Source organism: Pinus tabuliformis, chromosome 1_2 (assembly GCF_031772625.1).
Source record: "Pinus tabuliformis cultivar Carrire ecotype Pingquan chromosome 1_2, CPIR1, whole genome shotgun sequence".
Lineage (NCBI taxonomy): Eukaryota > Viridiplantae > Streptophyta > Pinopsida > Pinales > Pinaceae > Pinus > Pinus tabuliformis.
Window position 1 is genome coordinate 358,150,214 of NC_142298.1, and position 19,986 is coordinate 358,170,199.

The following is a 19,986-nucleotide window of genomic DNA, read 5'->3' on the forward strand; positions in this document are numbered from 1 at the left end:
CTTCACGTTGCTGATAGAAATCAATCAAATTCACACTGGAAAACAATATGACAGCTTCAGGTTGCTGACAGAAATCAATCAAATTCACACTGGAAAACCATATGACGGCTTCAGGGCGCAGAGAAAAATTCGCTTCATGGCATACACATACATATCTGGATTAAGAGACATCTACATACATATATCTAGATTAGGAGACAAGGATCACTGTGCGTGACAGACGTGCCATAGACAATTGATAATCGAAAGCAAGGAGGATATAAATTCCTTGCAGAAAGAAAGAGGCGAGGAGTTGATATAAATTCAGTGCAGAAAAGAGAACCGAAAGCAAGCAATGAGATGCGATGACTTGATTTAAATTCAGCGCAGAAAGGAACAGGAAGCACGCAACGATTTAAGCGGGGGACTAAATGACAAACCCTCCAAAAAACCAAACGCTCAGAGCACCACCATAACTTCTCTTCAACCGATTACACAAACAAACAAATAATTCATGATGGGGACTGAGATTCTGGGGGTTAATCAAAATCCATTTCCCTTAAATAATCGATTCTGAGGCCTATGGGTTATGGGCCCACAAGCCTTATCGGATGCGATCTTTAGGCTTTTGCTTTTATGTAATTTTCATCTCTTGTTAATCCCTGTGCTTCAAATGGAAAATAACAACGAGACTTGCCTTAATGAGGCTCTCAAAGGTCGAGAAGTATGCCTACTTTGCCCTCATTCTCTCGCTAATATGCATTCAGATTATGGCACCCTACTCCAGCTCGTTCTTCACCAAAATCAACTAATCCTGAACCTGCATGAAGCATGCAAGATCCCCAAGCACAAGTTTGCCAAATGACTGATGAGACAGGCTTCCTTCACAGTCAATTGGATGAAATACAATCTTCAAGAAACGCAGATAGGAGTCTCAGTCCTGAAAGAACTGGAAGTGCAACCAACTCCGAGATAATGCAGTAGATACCTGATGGGGATTTCTTTGTCCCCCTCGGCCTCGGCCTCGACCCTTGACCCTTGTCTCGGTCGAATCTTGAAACGGCTCGACGACTTTCTCTTTGGCGTTCGGTGTTTCAACGCTCAGCGACGGCTTCAACTCTTCTTTCTCGACGACCTCGGGCTCTGCCTTCGGTGGCTAGAGCTCACGGACTTGGCCAGGGTCTTTGCGGATTTGCCGGGAGCTTCCAAATACGAGTTCTCTCATCTCGAGTGAAATCTGCTTCTTAATTCAGGTGGAACAACATTGGCTCTCCGACAACCGCAGTCCACAACCTCTCTGATAACATTGGAAGATTAAAAGGGAACAAAGCAGAAAATATATGCACGCATTGATTTGTAACAAAAATTAATCTTTCTACCTGCACCTCAATACTACAATACCCACTCACTTATTCACAACGGAAATTAACCTCGGCCATATATAAATCAAATCCATACATAATTACAAAATGAGGCTCAGGCTCGCCGTGTCTACTCGGCCTAATCCTCTAATTTAATGGCCTCTCCTCCGTCCTCTACCCCCTAAGCTTACAGATAACTAAAACAAAACAAAAAAATCTAATCTCCTCCGTTTCAGCAAAATCAAAAGAAGTTACACATACGTCATATCTAACTAACTACTTCTTTCCAAAAATGAAGGGATTAGTTAAACAACCTAGACTACTTGGCTTGATCTCCACGCAGGGAGGATCATTTGCCTTTGATTTCCAATTCTGTTCAGAATTAGGAAACAAATTAACCACTTACATTTATTTAAATTCAACAAATTTAACAACCAGTCCTCCTCTAAACTTGTATTAGCCGCAACATGTGACCACTCACTCCATCACATTGTTGGCTAGGCCTAGATGCTCCTGCATCAGACTCCCAAAACTTGTATTAGCCGCAACATGTGACCACTCACTCCATCACATTGCTGGCTAGGCCTAGATGCTCCTGCATCATACTCCCAAAGTTTAAATTAATCATGATCTACTGATCATGGGCTTCTGATCTGTGTCCTCCTGGATCCCTTACTTGGTTTGGTAATCTGTCCTTGGTTACTGCTGTTGTTGTTTGTCCTTCAAATCTCCCTTCTTTGTGTTGTAATGCCCCATTTGCTATAGCATGACGGTTCTTTTCCTTCTTGATCGACTTTAAAATTTCAGCAGCAACCTCTGGTGTTTATGCTACAGCGCAAAGAGACCGAACCAGGGCATAGAGGGTAAGATGCCTTGGAAACTTCTTGTTCTCCATTGCCTTCAGGTAAATCGCATGGGCTTCATTCGGCCGCATGCCTCTACAAAACAACTGGATAATCTTACCAATAGTGGAGGCACATGGAAAATGGCCATTCTTGTCCATTTCTTCAAAAACACTCCATGCCTCATCATAAAGAGAACTCATGCAAAGTGCCCGAATTCTTAAGTAATAGGACTTACTTCTAGGCTGGCATTTGAACTTATCAAACTATTTGAAAACCTCTAGGGCCTCTTTGGCTCCCCCAGAACGACCCAGATATTGAATCAAAGTATTCAACACAGAATTATCAATAACTCCTTCGTGGTTTTCTGCGGTCTCTTCAATCAAACTTCTCAACAAATCTAGCTTAATCCCACCCTTATTATGCACAACTGAAATAAGGGAAGTCAATTCATGGGGACTTGGCATATAACCAGGTTGCTTGAATGCCCACTGAAGGAAACTAATTATTTGCTTTGTTTTAACAGCTGGGGTATTAATGACCTCGCCTACGAACTTCTTATTTAAATTTAACTCTAGAGTTTCGAGTTCTGCTACGAGCTCTTCGGCTTCCAGGTTCTTTTTAAGAAATCTCAATCGGTCGGGCAAGTCTATCAAAATGACTTGGGCACCGAGAAGGGCTGCAACACAACCAACCAGTACACAACCCGAGCCAAGTTCCACACACTTTTTGCCTTGAAGATTAACTTCTGGCTCAAAAATCCCAATTTCATGACATATGGCTTCTGTTGTATTCTTGTCATCACCTTTAATAACCAACACACGAATTCCAGCTTTTCTGCAATCACTAATTTCTCTATGGACCTCTGCACGTGGAGGCTCCCTTATTCCTACAAAACCAGCAAAGATCAAATCACTTCCAATTGATGAGTAATTATCAAGATCAAGCAAAAGCTTGTGGGCAGGATGTTCCTCTCCATCATATGTAGAGAATTCATTAAGCTCTTCTTTATATGCAAAATCTAAACATCGTAGAGCTCCTGAAGTCATCCCTTTGAGTTTTTGCAGTATGCACTGTCTAAAGTCTACATCTAATTGAACAACTGTTCCATCAGATAGCTAAATCTTGGAGCTTCTCTCTAACAGACTCTCAACTGCACTCTTCACCAGCAATGTGTTATTTCCTGCATTTGACTTAACAATAACCCCCATTGACTTGCACATTCGATCAAACTCTAAAGTAGCAACTCTGTGTTCTCTTTCACTCCACCACTCACAACAAACTAATCAGATTTCTGCAAAAATTGAACGATCATCATCCTTTCGAGCCTTTACATGCTCCCCCAAACCTGGTAATTTCATATTTTCTACCAGCACCTTCAAAGCTGCTTCAGTGGGAATGCCAATAGAGCAGTATTGATGACCAGTATATGCAATACCCGCATCATTGCACAAAGCATCAATTTTTGCAATTGACTGAAGATTGGCATCCATTTGTCCTTCAAAGACATTCTCCACGTCGTCCTTCAAGTTTTCCAGGCCTTCAAACATGTAAGCAAGTGCTAACACAACCATGAAGCATGCCATCTTTGATCCAGACGATGAACAAAGATGCACAAGTGTTGGAACTCCTCCCTCTTCAACTATTCGCCAAGCATTCCCGACATTGAATGCAAGATTCCACAATGCTCCAGCTGCAATCTCATGCACATCTTCTACATCAGAACGAGCCAATGTAATTAGTGGAGCAACACCTCCTCCTTGTCCAATAGCAATACTATTTGCTTCATATACAGATAATCCCCACAAGGCTCCTGTAACCCTTTCTTGAAGCCCTTGTGATGCATTGCCACAGTTTTGTGCGAGGGTGACCAAGGCCTCGACACCGCCAAATTCAACAATTGCCTCTCTATTTCTGTCATTTAAAGACAAATTCCAGAGTGCTCCAGCTGCCTCCTGTCTGACTCCTTCATGATGAGAGCCAGTGAGATGCACTAATGCTTCAAGTGCACCTACTTCTTGTCCCACAACAACATTATTGCCATTGTTGTCCCCATGAGCTGCCAAGTTAGCTAAAGCATGAGCAACCTGTTCTTGGACTCCCTCATGTTTGTTGAAGCGAGCAAGCATCATCAAAGCGTGAACCCCTCCAGCCATTGCAATATCCATGCTACATTTGTCATCCGCAGCTAAATTAGCAAGTGCACCAGCAGCGCGTTCCAGAACGCCTTCCCCACTAGAAGGCCACTTGAATACAAGATCCACCAATGCCCTTATTCCACCTGCCTTTGAAATAGCACCCTTGTGCTCTTCTCCTACAGATAGGTTCCACAATCCCCCAGCAGCCTCCTCAGCAACCCATTTGTTAGGCGACCTGGCAAGGGCAACCAAAATGCTAATGCCCCCTTCCATGGCAACTGCTTTGGCAACATCTGCATTGACTGATAAATTTGCTATGGCCTTTGCTGCTTATGACTGTACACCCTCTCGACACGATTTTGCGAGATCCAACAGAAACCCAATCCCGCCGCCATGCATTACAGCTTCTGCCCTAGCAGGATCAACGGTTGTTGTCTCATCATCAATCACCACAAACGTCGCAAGTGCAGTGGCCGCTCTTTCCTGGACATCCTCCTGAGTTGTCCTGTTTTCTACACTATCAATTTCCAAATTCATTGGTTTATCTTCTTGTAGTACCACTATGGCATTGTTATTAGACTTCTGGGCTATATCAACCTCATCTGACTGTTTCACCCCAAACAGAATTTCATCGATGAACTCCTTCTGCTGCAATAGATCAACACCTTCTTCCTCTAAAAGGGGTTCTCCATCATACTTCACCTCAAGAGCTTCATTCCGGTTTGTGACAGCTTCACCAGACTGTCCAACATCCTCTGCATATCCTGCAAACATACACAAACTAAGAGAATTAAAATCACAAGGCTTCATTGCCTCATGTGCTTCCCTTATCAACGTATCTTCGAATTGTTCTGAACTATGCCAATAGTCCATGAGATCTTCAACTGATCTCTCATTATCCTTTTCACCCAACATTTCACCTTGTTCTGGTCTACAAATGGAAACTTCCATTTCTGCTTCTGCTTCTCTGAGTTCCTCTGGTTCCTCTTGAGCACTCAACATCTGCTCAATCTTTCTCAACTCTCCTGCTATCTCTAATTTCACTTGCTGATTTCTCTTTTCTCGTAGCCTCTGCCACTTTACTCTCTTCCTCATGGTCCAACCATACTTCTGGTCTTCTAATCTGGAAATCTATCTTAGCTTTCTCTCTGGCAAACTCTTCTTGACTCATCCTCATGCCATTCGCTTTGGCATCTTTCCTTATGCTGTGGCTTATTCCTGAACCTCTGCTTTGATTGTCTGTAGTCATCTTCTTCTTCTCTCTTTCCATGAGCTCCTCTCCTCTACAACAAGCCCTTACAATAACAAGTTCTCCTTACTGCAATCTTACCTCACTAAGCTCTCCTCACTCAGTCTTTTGGTAAGCACGGTCCTCTATCTCGAACCTTCTCTTAAGCAACACCTTTGCTCCTTCTAGGCTTCCGCAATCTCTCACTCTCTCTTAGAACACTTCAACTATCCTCTTTGTCCAATCTCTTGTTGGATTCTTCAGGTTCACTGCCACTTTAGGGTGCTTTACTTGCTCTGCTTTTGAAAACACATCTGGTTCTTCTCTCACACTTCTCTTGGTCTATATTGCTGCAGTCTCTTCTTTCTTCACGTGCAAAAACTATTTTCCACAGGAAATCTTTTCCCACTCTGATACCACTTGATGGGGACTGAGATTCTGGGGGTTAATCAAAATCCCTTTCCCTTAAATAATCGATTCTGAGGCCTGTGGGTTATGGGCCCATAAGACTTATCGGAAGTGTTCTTTAGGCTTTTTCTTTTATGTACTTTTCATCTCTTGTTAATTCCTCTGCTTCAAATGGAAAATAATAGCGAGACTAGCCCTGATGAGGCTCTCAAAGGTCGGGAAGTATGCCTACTTTTCCCTCATCCTCCTGTTGATATGCATCCAGATTATGGCACCCTGCTCCAGCTTGTTCTTCACCAAAATCAACTAATCCTGAACATGTATGAAGCATGCAAGATCCCCAAGCACAAGTTCGCCAAATGACTGATGAGACAGGCTTCCTTCGCAGTCAATTGGATGAAATACAATCTTCAAGAAACGCAGAAAGGAGTCTCAGTCCTGAAAGAACTGGAAGTGCAACCAACTCCGAGGTAATGTCAGTAGATACCTGAAGGGGATTTCTTTCTCGACCTCAGCCTCGGCCTCGACCCTTGGCTCGTTCAAATCTTGAAACGGCTTGATGGCTTTCTCTTTGGCGTTCGGTGTTTCAATGCTCAGCGACGGCTTCGACTCTTCTTTCTCGACAACCTCAGGCTCTGCCTTCGGTGGCTAGAGCTCACAGACTTGGCCGGGGTCTTTGAGGATTTGCCGGGAGCTTCCAAATATGAGTTCTCTCATCTCGAGTGAAATCCACTTCTTAATTCAGGTGTACTGACAACTGCAGTCCACAGCCTCTCTGATAAAATTGGAAGATTAAAAGGGAACAAAGCAGAAAATATATGCATGCGTTGATTCGTAACAAAAAATAATCTTTCTACCTGCACCTCAATACTACAATACCCACTCACCGATTCCCAACAGTAAATCAAATTCATACATAATTACAAAATGAGGCTCGCCGTGTCTACTCGGCCTGAACCTCTAATTTAATGGCCTCTCCTCCATCCTCTGCCCCCTAGGTTTACAGATAACTAAATAAAAACAAAAAAATATTTGTGTTGGTGTTGTTGGGGTGCGCCGGGCTGGTGCTATAGTGCAACGCACAAGCGACGCCCGAGAGCCCCAATAGCAAACTATTGTGAGTGAGCCCTCCCCCTAGAAAAATACATTTAATATCATGTGGTTCTATGAACCACGTATCAAATATTAAACTGATAAGAACAGATACTACACTTGGTCTTAGCCAAAAGCCGAGAAAGGTATGCTTTATCCCTTCTCTCTCCCTCCCTTTTCTACTACTCCCCCTCTCCTCTCATTTACTCCTCCTTGCATGTGGTATATATATACATCACATATATTCCCTGTCCCATAATACTTATAATTTAAATAAATAAAACATGCCATGTACCATCAAATTTATAAGTTAATGTTTTTTATATTCTTACCATTGGATTGGTTTTTATAGGTTAATGTTTTTAATATTCTTACCATCAAATTTATAAGTTAATGCTTTTAATATTCTTACCATCTCCACTCTCTTCGCTTCATTGGTGGTGGTTAAATATCCTCTTTGATTCACTTTTGAAACACGCAATGCACTTGGAAGAATGAAAAAAAGTTTATCCAACACTATGCCCAAATAATCCATTAATGCCATCCACATTAGAATCTTGAATGTGCCATGTGAGGCCCATGTTACTCTTCCCAGGATGCAAATAATGGAGGAGTAGATGGAAATTTTTTCCGGATATTAGAGACAAATGCAAATCTTGATGCAATGTGGGAGGAGAGTTCTACATTACCAACCTTAGATATGAAACAAGACCTAATGCGAGAGTTCTTTCCTCTTCTTTTTTCTTTTTCCCACCACCACCATAGAAAGCAAAAATGATTCTCGATTAAGATGTGTCAAGCCTTGCCTGCTCAAATGGGGAAAAAATTTCTTATTCACACATCCACATCTATTACCACTGATGCGATCCATTCCACTATTTGGACCTTGTCGACCATTGTAGCAACTCTCGGCGGCTTAGTGCTAATTTGAGCTTTCCACGTCTTGCGTCGTTTGTGGGCATCAAACATCATTTTCGGCCCCAAAAAGTCCTATTTAAAATACACACCATTTTATTCGTTCCTGGTCTCATTGTGAGCTCTTTTACGACCTTTGGACCCGATTCTCGTTTCATGCACAATAGTTATGGCCCCGACAAGTTGGCCATCGATTTTCCACCTTAGCCCATGTGACTCTTGGCCTTCCATGCTTCATCTGCTCCCCTTATTGTCTTCATTTATGGCTCAGTGCTTTGTAAGCACGATGAATGCATTCTCGCCTTTTGGGGAGGGTGTTGCACATGAGAGTAGCTAAGCATCTCTCCTTAGAGATTGTCACCACCATGCAATCGCCCATTTGATAATAATACTTTCATTCTTCCACGAATGTGTGTCCGTTGTGTTTCATTCTATTTGCTTACTTCTACAATTGAGGTTATTTAATTGTTCATATACAGATTAATTTCCATGCATTAGTGCGTGTCCACGGATTCCCACCTCAATCTGAACCAACGACGTCGGAGACACGTGCTGCTCGATGCATGCCCCTCTAACAAGATTAGGGTAGAAGTAGCCTGGTCAATCGACGTTGCTTGCCTAGATAAGATCCTATGGTAGAAGAAAACATAGCGACATATCCCATAACGTTGTTACTCCAAGGCATCATGAACAATCAAGGAATCTAGACGTTGAATTAGTGAGCTAGGATATTGCAACCACTCTCCACCATCATGGGTTCATCTTCTTCATCGAGCCTTCTGATCAACATAGATACGCATTTCCAGATATAAGCTAATATGGATATCCCTCTATTTGAAGGAAGGAGATGCATATGCCTTAAAGCAGTCGTTGAATTACTTATAGTCGCTAATAGCTTCTCGAGTGAGGAGAAAATTAGAACCACGCCCCCGTGTCCACCATTAGTGGGACAACCATCATCAACGAGCACTATAGATGAAGAAGTGTGAATAAGACACATACATTGCATGGGGTGATTTTGAGGGTGCCCTCAAGGAGGAATATTACCACGTGGGGAACTGCAAGGACCAATACCCCAGATGGCTACAATGCCACCAACGTCAAGATAAGGCTATATAGGACTATACCAACACGAAACAAACCAGTGTGGAGTTCTCAAGTGCAGTGGTGGCTTGCAAAAGTATATGCGTATTAACATGTAGTTGTTGGACATCTCAATGTGCTTGGGAGTGACCTATAGATATGTGGTTAAAATTAAGGAGAAGTTTGAGACAAAGGTAAAACAAGGTTTTGCCTTGAAACAAATCACGAGCACCTATGACTTGGAATCAACAAATTGATCGCTCGTATTCCTTTCATGTAGTGTACTTTCCCACTTTCAGTGCACGACAGTCTTGAACATTGCAAAAACATCCATGATCCTTGACTTGGCACAACCAAATCCCCATGGACTCGAGAAAAAGTTTCCAAAGGGGAAGAGATAACCCTTAGGCTATGAGAGCACGAGCTTCGTTCAAAATTATCCATCACATAGAACTCTCAAAGGACCGCTTTCAATCTCAAGATGAAGATTCCCACAATATGTTTTTGGAGATGAAACATAAGCGCACACTCACTAACGTGGACAAGATCAAATTGACCTTCAAGGTGAAACATATTTATAGTGGTACAACATATTGATAACATAAAAAGACTCAACCAACAAAAAACACTTATCAAGGGGAAAACCCAGTAAAACCCTTCCACTAATAGATTTGAAATGATATAATCCAAGCAGAGAAGCCGAGGGCGAAACTAGGGTTTCTGATGTGCTGATCCCGTTGCAGGGCTGGAAGTGGTCATCTCTCGTTTCGCAGCACTGTTTCGAAAAGGTCAAGAGCTGACCGACCGGATGGGGGCAGAGGGGTCCAGTGGGACCCCTACTTTCAAACAGATAATCATGCAGAAGCAGAGGCAAAATAAGAAGGAAGGGGTCAGGATTTCTGGGCTTGACAATAACAAGCAGAACGGCAGGAGGAATAAGGAGAAAATACAAGGGGAAACTGACAAGCCAGACAACACAACGGAAGGCAAAGGCAAAGTGGATGAAAGCCTGACAGGAACTAAAGACAAAATCGCCTCAATAATTAAATCATCAGAAAACGAGGAGCGACAAGCAGGAGAAGACAGGGAGCAAACAGATAATAGGCAAGGAAAGCCGGAAAAGGAGGGGGAGACAAGCACAAGCCCCAATAGATACTCTTCATCAAATGGGGTCTGCAAACCAAAAAAGACCAATAACCTCAGGGTAGTAATAACTGACCCAGAGATTCAGGCATACAGAGAGCACATGGCAGAACATGCTGTCATTTGCAAATTTATGGGTATTTGGCCATCTGAAAGGACTCTTTGTCATTGGATCAGACAACAATGGAAGCCGAGGGGGGATGTTAAACTTCATTTGGGAGCCAAGGGATTCTTCACAGTTGTATTCTCCAACCTAGAAGACAAGGATAGAATTTTTGAGGGTGGCCCATACTTTTTGGCTTCAGCTGGTCTGTACATGCGACCATGGAAACCAAACTTCGCCCCAGAGAAAGAATCTTTTACTCAAGTCCCAGTCTGGATTCGTTTGTTCTCTCTCCCAATAGATTATTGGGGTCTAAATGCCTTGAAACAAATTGGTGACCAATTGGGAACATTCATCAAGGCCTCGGAAGCAACATTACAAAAGAGATACACATCTTACGCCAGAATCTGTGTTGAAATGGACGTTTTCGGGGCACTGCATGAGGGGCTCTGGCTGGAATATAGGGACGAGGATTATTTTCAGGCCATAGACTATGAGCAGATTCCCTTCTGGTGCCGCAAATGTCATGAACATGGGCATTTGATGAGAGATTGCCCTATGATTAGGAAGGAAGTAGAGACCGAAACAGCACAAGCCAACAAAGACAAAGAAACCTTCATAAAACCCAAGTCTAGACAGAGAGCTAACAGAAGGAAGAATAACAAAGGTAATACAGACAGAAACAACCACAGCAACTCTTTTGTGATCTTAGATCTTGAAACAGATTCGGAGGACAAGCACAAAACCCTAACATCAGATGCAGGGCATGATGAAAAGGAAGAACCAACCAGGGAAGGAACGGATGAAGGAGATCTCAACAACGAAGTTCAAATGCAGGAGAGAATAGAGGAGACGGAAGAAGAAACTGATATGCTCACCAGTGATGGCGGAAGCGAGGATCAAGAGTGGGAAGAGGCGCTAGCCAGGGAGGGGATGAATCTACCAGTAATTGCTGAGAACTGGAAGGCTCGAGGAATATAAAACGCACCGGAAGAAGAAATCAAGAAGGTAAACGACCTGTTCATAGCAAGGCAAAAAGCAGAATAGGAAGCTAGGTATAGTAAAAGGCAATAGCCTCCACTCGAAAAGTCTTCTATGGAAATCATCCAGCTCAAAGATGAAGAAAAGAAGAGGCCGTAGAACTAGTGGTGAAGTTCTACAGGAGCTAGGCATGATAATGATAAACTCAGGGAAGATGAAGGCACTTAGCGCCTTCCCGTCCTACCAAGAAATTTAGTTAAACATGAAGATCATCTCGTGGAATGCAAGAGGGCTTAACAGCCATGCAAAACACAGAATCTTAAAGAGGAAAATCCAGAAATACAGACCGGAAATTATATTCTTACAAGAAACTAAATGTAGCAACTCTAGCATGAACAGTCTATGTAAGAAGCTTGGGAGAAATTTAGAAGTCTTAGAGATTGAAAGCCAGGGACGAGAAGGAGGCCTTGCAACACTATGGGATGCAAGGGAAATCCAGTTTTTATCAGCTGAGGCGAACAAACACTTCATAGCGGTGGAATTTCAACCCACAGGTAACTCTGGGTCCTTCCTTTGCATCAATATTTATGGTCCTCAGAAATTAGAAGATAAAATAAATTTTTTGAATTCAATAACCAGACTTATTGAACGATATCCAAGGTCTAAGTGTATTCTGGGGGGTGATTTCAATATGATAACCACCCTTCTGGAAAAAAAAGGGGGTCTTAGGAAACTTAATAGGGACGCGGAAGCCTTCACAAGTTTCATTGAGACTGTCAGATTGGTGGACATATACCCCAAGAGTGGCATGTTTACCTGGAACAACAGAAGGGGGGGAGAGAGGTTGATAGCCTCTCGCTTGGATAGATTTTTGATCTCAGAAAGCATAATTATGGATGGTATAACAACAGAATCAGATATCCTTCCCAGTGGTGGGTCGGATCATTGGCCAATCTCGCTTATTGTCGAAGTTTAGGGTACTCCTAGGAATAAACCATTTAGATTTGAAAAGTTTTGGTTAGAACACCCTAACTTCCTCAAAATGGTGGTCTGAACCTTTGGAGGCAAGAGGTTCCAATATGTTTAATCTACAAAAGAGGCTGAAAGCAACTAAAGAAAAGATAAAAGAGTGGAATAGAACGGTTTTTGGAAATATCTTCCAGGAGAAAGCCATTCTAGAGAGCAAATTGGAACAGATTCACAGAGATGGGGCAGCAGGCATCCACAGTGTCGAAGCTGTTGAGCAGGAAAAAGTTCTTTCACAGCAGTGGCACAACAGATGTATGCAAGAAGAGATTCTTTGGAAACAGAAATCTAGAATCCAGTGGCTAAAAGAGGGGGAGCAGAACACTAAATTTTTTCACAGGTCGGCTCTAGACCATAGAGGTGCTAACAAGATTCTTGAGTTAAAAAACAATGCAGGGGAGATATTAAAGAATCACAATGACATATCTGCTCTGCTCTCGGATCACTTCAGCTCAATTGCACAGGAACCACCTATAAACAGAGAGGAAGCCATCAGGGAACTCACAACAGCCATTCCTAAATCCATCACCTCAGATCAGAATTGGGCCCTTAGCAGGGAAATCTCTCTGGAGGAGGTGGAGGAGGCAATTAGGAGTATGCCTAACGATAAAGCACCAGGTCCAGATGGATTTACCATCAATTTCTACAAGGCTTGTTGGAACACTGTTAAGCAGGAGGTCTGGGAGGTAGTTGAGGATTCTAGACGCTCAGGAACTATTCTAAAATCCATCAACTCCACCTTTTTAGCGCTCATTCCTAAGGTTGAAGAAGCAAAGACACTTGAAAAATTCAGACCTATTGCCCTATGTAATGTTATCTATAAAATTATTTCAAAAGTCATAGCTAATAGACTAAAGTCGATTCTTCCTGGTATCATTTCGGAAGAGTAATCGGGCTACGTTGAGGGTAGACAAATTCTAGATAACATCTTGTTAGCGCAGGAGATGATCCATTCACTTCATTCGAGAAAAGAAGCAGGTATGCTAATGCAATTAGATTTATCAAAAGCCTATGACAAAGTAAGCTGGAGATACCTTGAAGCTGTATTGGATGCATTTGGTTTTTGCAGGGCTTGGATCAAGTGGATACTTGCTCTCATCAAATCTCCAAGATATTCAATCCTTGTCAATGGTGCTCCATCAGCCCCTTTTACTCCTTCGCGGGGAATAAGACAGGGGGATCCTCTATCCCCTTTCCTATTCGTTATCCTAATGGAAGGACTAAGTAGAATCATAGCCAAGAAGAAAGCAGAAGGATCCATAAAAGGTCTGCAACCATTAAGATCGATACTAGCCACAACACATCAACAGTTTGTGGACGATACCATGTTACACGGTACACCCACTGTGAAGGAGGCTTTGGCTTACAGGGGCATCCTTGATCTCTTCAGCCGAGCCTCTGGCATGGAGATTAATTTCTCTAAGTCTACAATCTTTTTTTTCAACACTCATCCGGCAATTCAAGCTCACCTGTCCCAGCTTCTTGGATTCAGGATTGGTTCCCTGCCTTCGAAATATCTAGGTGCTCCCCTGACTCTAAAACCTTGGCAGAAAACTCACTGGGAGAAGGTTCTAGCCAACATGGAGAAAAAGTGCAAGCACTGGACGCACAGAGCTCTAAACCTGGCGGGTAGACTTATCTTAACCAAGGCTGTTCTACAGGCAATTCCGCAATATTTACTTTCTATACTTCCAGCTCCCAAGGGCATTCTGCAGCAAATGAGAAACATACAGAGATCCTTTTTATGGAATGGGAATGGAGATAAGAAGAAATGGGCGTTGGTGGCGTGGAATAAGCTATGCCAGCCAAAATCTATGGGGGGGCTGAACTTAGTAGATCCTTCTGTGGTCAACAGAACCTGTGGAGCTAAGATATGGTGGAAATGGATTAAAGAACCCAATTTACCTTGGGCGAGGCATTGGAAGGAGAAGTACACTCCAGATTGTGATACTCAGGACCTCATAAGACTACAGGAAGTCCCGGAAGGTTCGTCAATATGGAACCATGCCAGGAATAATAGGAGCTTAGTACAGGAGCACAGCTTTTGGGAGATTCGCAACGGAAGGCTTGCCATGTTCTGGGAAGATGCTTGGCAGCAATTCCCTAAACTGGACACCCCAGAGCTATCTACCCTCAAGCGAATAAGTCAAAACGAGGGTAGATATAGAGTTAATCAATATTGGATTCAAAGCAGTAGGGATCCGATATGGAGGGACTGGATTAATTTAAATCCTGGGAGCACAGAGGAGAACAACGAAAGCATTCAGCAATTCAATGAGAGAATCCTCAAAAGAAAGATTCGGAAAACTGAAGAAGATGATAAGCTGAGATGGGGTTTAAAAGGAAATGGAAATTTCTCATTAAAAGAAGCTAGGGATATAATAGAAAAGGAAGAACAGGTAGAAGCCGTGCCATGGTGCAACAAAGTTTGGGACAGCCTATTCTGGCCGAAAATCAGGACCTTCCTTTGGCTTCTAATGAGAAACAAAACTTTAACCTGGGACAACTTGTGCAAGAAAGGATTCAGGGGACCCTCAAGATGCCCTATGTGCCTCGCGGAAGAGGAAACTATCAACCACCTGTTTAATGCATGTGAATGGGCAAATCAGTTATGGAGCTGGATGGAAGGGATTCTCAGCAGTTCTGACCGCGATAGAGAATCCATTCACAGAACCATTCTAAATTGGAAAAAAGACTTCTCCAACATCCTAAGAGTCAACAACATATGGAAGTCTGTTCCAGGCTTCTTACTATGGTCTATTTGGAAGGAACGTAACCGTAGAATATTTCAAGATGAACATAGGAACATAGAGTTCTCTAAAGACAGTATATTAACTAACATTCAACAGTTAATTCAAACGAAATGCAGAGAGGAAAGTAACGAGAAACCTTCAGCTCAAGACTTACGCATCCTGAAATGCTTTCGACTGGAAGCCACCAGCAGCATCACAGCTTCGAGACACAGAATGCTTCCATCCTCACAGATCGACAAATGGCAGTGTCCGCCGGAAGGGGGCTTGAAGCTGAATTTTGATGGGGCCTCGAGAGGTAATCCCGGCATGGCAGGAATTGGAGGTGCAATAAGAAACCAGCATGGAGAAATTCTGCATATATATTATAGAGCGCTTGGGGAAAGCACGAATAATGAGATGGAATTTGCAGCGCTTGAGCATGGTTTGAGAATTTTAAAATCCCTTCGAAAATGCAATGTAATTGTGGAAGGGGATTCGTCACTGGTTATATCAACAGCTAAGAGAATTCAAGGAGGCACTAAGGCGAACAAAGCCACAAAACACTGGCGGCTCGCCAAGGTGACGGAGAATATTGCAGAACTTATGGCTGGAATGAAAGGTTTAGTCTTTCATACGGTAAGGCGTAAGGCAAACGGGCTGGCGGACTACCTGGCGAATTGTGGCGTGGACAATCAGGACAGGGGGTGGGACAGTTGTTGGCAGGAAGTGGACTGCCCGAACCTGAAGGCGAGATGTTTACAGTTGGCACAGCAAGACTTAAACGAAACCGACCGGGCTTGACCGGCAACGGTTTCTGTTTCTGGCGCCGTATAACTGGAGATACCGGTAACGGCATGGGTGTTCATCACGGGAGCTGGACGACTAGACAGAAGCGGCGGTGGTCTTTATGGCAAGAGAAGGCCAAATTTGGATACTATCATTATAGTTCATGCCACGAAAGACACCGTAGAGTCCGCTTGAGAGGAAGGGACACTTGGCACAACCTTGATGGGAAGGATTTCAGCAACATTTATGTCAGGTCAGGGAGGAGCTTTTTGATCTGTGCGGATATCCTCCGATTTAATAACGAAAGCACCTCCACTCTGCATCGGAGGGGAGAGTGCATTATGGGAAACTTTATGGAAAATAGCTATTTAACGGAGAGTCGAGGCTCTGGTTCTTTCACCTCAGTTCAAGGCATTGCAAGAGACCACCATTTTCCTGTCTGTAGAAGTGTTCACCGCGATAAGATTAGAGGGCATAGTATGGAGGCGGGGAGTTGCAGGTGTTCCGCGGCTAACCAAGAGCTACGAACAATGCAGAATATGTACGAGACCAGAGCAGCAGCTAGGAGCAAACGCAAGATCGCGGAACTGGAAGCTTCTGTGAAAGAGGAAGAAGCGCAGTGAACCGAGGGGATCATTGCGGAGGAGGTTGACTGGTTACATGACCCGGGCACTCCCTCCAAAAGAGCCACTCAATATGTTCGGACTAAAGCGGAGAGCTGGAGAATCAAAACCCTCCTTGCGAAAGCCCTGGACTCAAAGGACGAAGGGAAGCAGCATTCTAGGAAGGGGAACTCCCTATCGGAGGATCAGTTAGCAAAAATTCATGAAATCCATGAATTGTTGGATCGAAGAATTTCCACAGTGCAAGATGCAGCGGAAAATGTCAACAAGAAATTGACTCTGCTCATCAGGCTTCTTCGGCAAACTCTGAGCCCGGATCCCCAGGTGCAGCAGAACAAGATGAAGGAAGCACAGGAATTCCAATCCATGCAAGATATGCAGGCTAGAGTTGACAAGCATATTCTGGACGTGGGCTTAGACACAGTCAGTCGAATTGGCGGTTTTCCTCGTCCTGGCGGGTTTCCTTAGTACTTTCTTCTTGTTTTCGTTTGTCTTCTATTATGGCTTCGGCCTTATGTAAGTTCGTTATGTTACTCTGCTTCTGTCCAAGTTTTGATAGTGTCGTGGCAATAAGTAACAGCGTTAAGAGTAGGCCGCCCTGCGAGGTGTGCAGCTTGGTTTTGAAAGTTAAGGGCTTGCTGTCAGCCCTGGTAAAATGGTCTTTCTAAGGTCTCGTTCTGCTTCGGCAGACTTTTTTGTAACATATTTTGTTCTATAATATACATATCTGACTTACAAAAAAAAAGAAGATAACATAAAAACAATGAAGTAAACAATGACTATGGTTATTCAAAGTCTCCCCTCAAAGGATTTATATCAAGCACAAGCAGTAAGCGTCCCCTCGGTAACGCAAACAAAACATCATCATCCAACTATTCATTACAAGAAGACAAGGAAAAAGATATTCCCCTTGTTGTGAAAGCTCAAAAGGTGATGATTTTACGGTTGCTGTAAAGGCATTAGAATAAACGTTGTCCTCCTCATAAAATCTTTAAAATGGAAGATTTTTTTGCTATTGTAAAGGCGTTTGTGAAACAGATTCTCTTGCTCGGACTCGAACACGGGGCTCTTTAATGAGACTTGAGTATCCAAATCAATTTAAATAAAACGACGCACATTTAGATAGAAATGGAAGTAATTTTAAAGATATTTAAATTTAAAACTTTAAAAATTCATAGATGTTGTAGTTTGTTTGCATCAACAATTAATCAACGAATCGCTAGAATTTGTCCAAGGCAACGCAACCCAGATTCCCAGTGGATGTTTGTCATTGAAGACCAACAAGTGTATATCTGCAACTTCTAGAAGCATCCTAATTAGCCATGCTAGGTGTGATGATAATTTGAAATATGACTACATGGCTGAGATCAAGATCCCACCAATAAACCGAAAGCAAAGCCGAACCTCGTTGAGGACACGAGGTGTTGTAGGAAGTACATAAGGTGTTATTATGGCATTGATTTTATTTATTCATAAACTTCACTAAAAGGATGTTGAGTTTTTATTCTCGAATGATTCCTGGGAATATTTTAATCCGTTGAAGAAGAAGCTAGTCAAAGCTCTTACTCTAGGAATTCCTAATGGGAACATGCAGTTTAGTGCGCGAGTTGACATTGGAAATATTGGTGTTTATGTCATCTTACCTCAGCCCTGGGAGGGAAATATTGACCTCCCTCATTATCATGTCAAGATAGAGCATTACACAAATTATAAATATCAAAGAAAGTAGTCATTCCAACAATAAATGAGGGAATCTAGTCTTTCTACTCCTCAGAGGCAGATGCAACGGGAGTAGGATCTTCAGCAATAGCCCCTGGCATTCCATATAGCTCCAGAATGCAAGGGATGTGGCAGTCGATCCCATCCATCTTGATTTCCTGTTTGTGTAGTTGGAGAAGAATTTTCTCCATATCTTTTTTGTAATTCGGCAGTCCTTGGACTGTAACCGCCATCCCCACAGAGATTTGTTCCATTGCCTTACCAAGTAGGCTCTTCATTAAGTAATACAGGTAGAGTGTATGTTTAAACTGAGTAATTCTCCCTTGAATATTCCCTGGATCTGGGACCACCACCCTCCAATTGTCCAGCTCATCCTCAGACTCACTTTCTTGCTTAATCTCTGCTTCCTAGTCTTCCATCAACTTCTGAATTCCCACGTTCGTCTCGTCTCGGTATGCCGTTGTTGCCTCTGCGATGAGGTGCTCTACAGATTTATGACCCCTGTGAGCTTTTGACATGCTCAGCCCCTTGTCTATCCAAGGGGATGTGCCTCTTCTAATGCGCCCACGTCCTCTCGTTGCTCGGGCCATAACCTGTTCAGTAGAGCCCTGTTGACACCCAAACGAAGTTAGATTCATCGAAATTTTCTCAACACACCACCTTTTCCATTCATGAATTTCCTCTCTTCCATACTTCTCCGTGTGAGTGTAAGGGTAACCCAAAGCCTGCAGATGCCAGAGGGGGGTGGGTTTCAGACTCTTCTCCCAGGGCCCATCATAGTACCCCTCCCCCTTGCTATGGATTATATGTCGGTCGTCTCGTTGCATCTCAAGCCCAGCTCACAGGCCCTTCCAGAGCCTGGCAAGACGCCTGCAATTATTCCATCTTCTTGCACCCTCAGCGAGCAGATGAGAGTCATGGCTTCACTTGTCCCTCTGGTGAGTTTACCACATAGGGTTCCTAGCTTTGCCTTCAGTGCCATGCAGGTTCCCACTCTCCCAATGGTTTCTTTGAATCCTACTGTCGTAGTTGTAGTCCCATCCCCCTGCCCTCAGCCCTTTCCTGCCTCTCTCTATAGCTCCCACCCCCCTGGAATTACAATGTCGCTCTCCCTTATCCCCTTGGCCTTAAAAACTAAGCATAGACCCGCATAGCTTCGCAGCCCGCACTTGTCCACTTTGCACCCACGGTTCTGACTCAATTGGGAAAGAATAAAAATGTAGAACCAGGCCATGGCATGCCCTTGCCACCACCATTGCTACCCATAAAATTTTAATCCCCATTGCGCCGGGCGCTTGCCCCTCCATTCCCCCCAGCAGAACCCCAACCAGGTCATAGAGTCAACACAGAGACAAGACCAAATTACATACCCGAATTCGGGCTTTTGTTCGCGACCAAGGTTCCCCTCTTGCCGTCGACCTTCCCCGGCTCTGAATCACCTCGCTTCTCCATAGCCATTCTCACCTGCCCTGCAAGTCGAATGGCCTTGCCTTCTCCACCACCCTACCTTATTCCCTTCCCTACCACCTTGCCCACTTACCATCCATGCATTCATTCCGAAGGACACCACACCCCCTGCCTTGAGCATGTGGGGGCGGGGCGGTCGTTATGGCCCTCGTACTACACATATCAACTCCCAGCCTAGCCTCTCTGACATCGACCCACATCCCGATCGGGGGAATTTAAATTAAACATTTATATAAACCTTTAATAAAATAAAAATTGATTTAAAATTAAACTTCGATTTTTTTTTTTTAATGAAACTTTAATATTGAAAATTAATTTAAATTCAAATTTTAAATGACTCATATAATATTTTAATTTATG

At 43.3% G+C, this 19,986-nt stretch overlaps 1 non-coding gene and 1 pseudogene across 1 annotated transcript; both read right to left on the bottom strand.

The window, feature by feature from the left end:
- Nucleotides 1–3,468: 3,468 nt before the first annotated feature.
- Nucleotides 3,469–5,590, bottom strand: LOC149205852 (protein ARABIDILLO 1 pseudogene; annotated as a pseudogene).
- A 1,412-nt stretch (nt 5,591–7,002) lies between these two features.
- LOC149205853 (U2 spliceosomal RNA) lies at nt 7,003–7,198 on the bottom strand. The gene has a single exon (XR_016253144.1). It is a non-coding gene; the product is annotated as a U2 spliceosomal RNA (small nuclear RNA).
- Between the last annotated feature and the right edge of the window lie 12,788 nt (nt 7,199–19,986).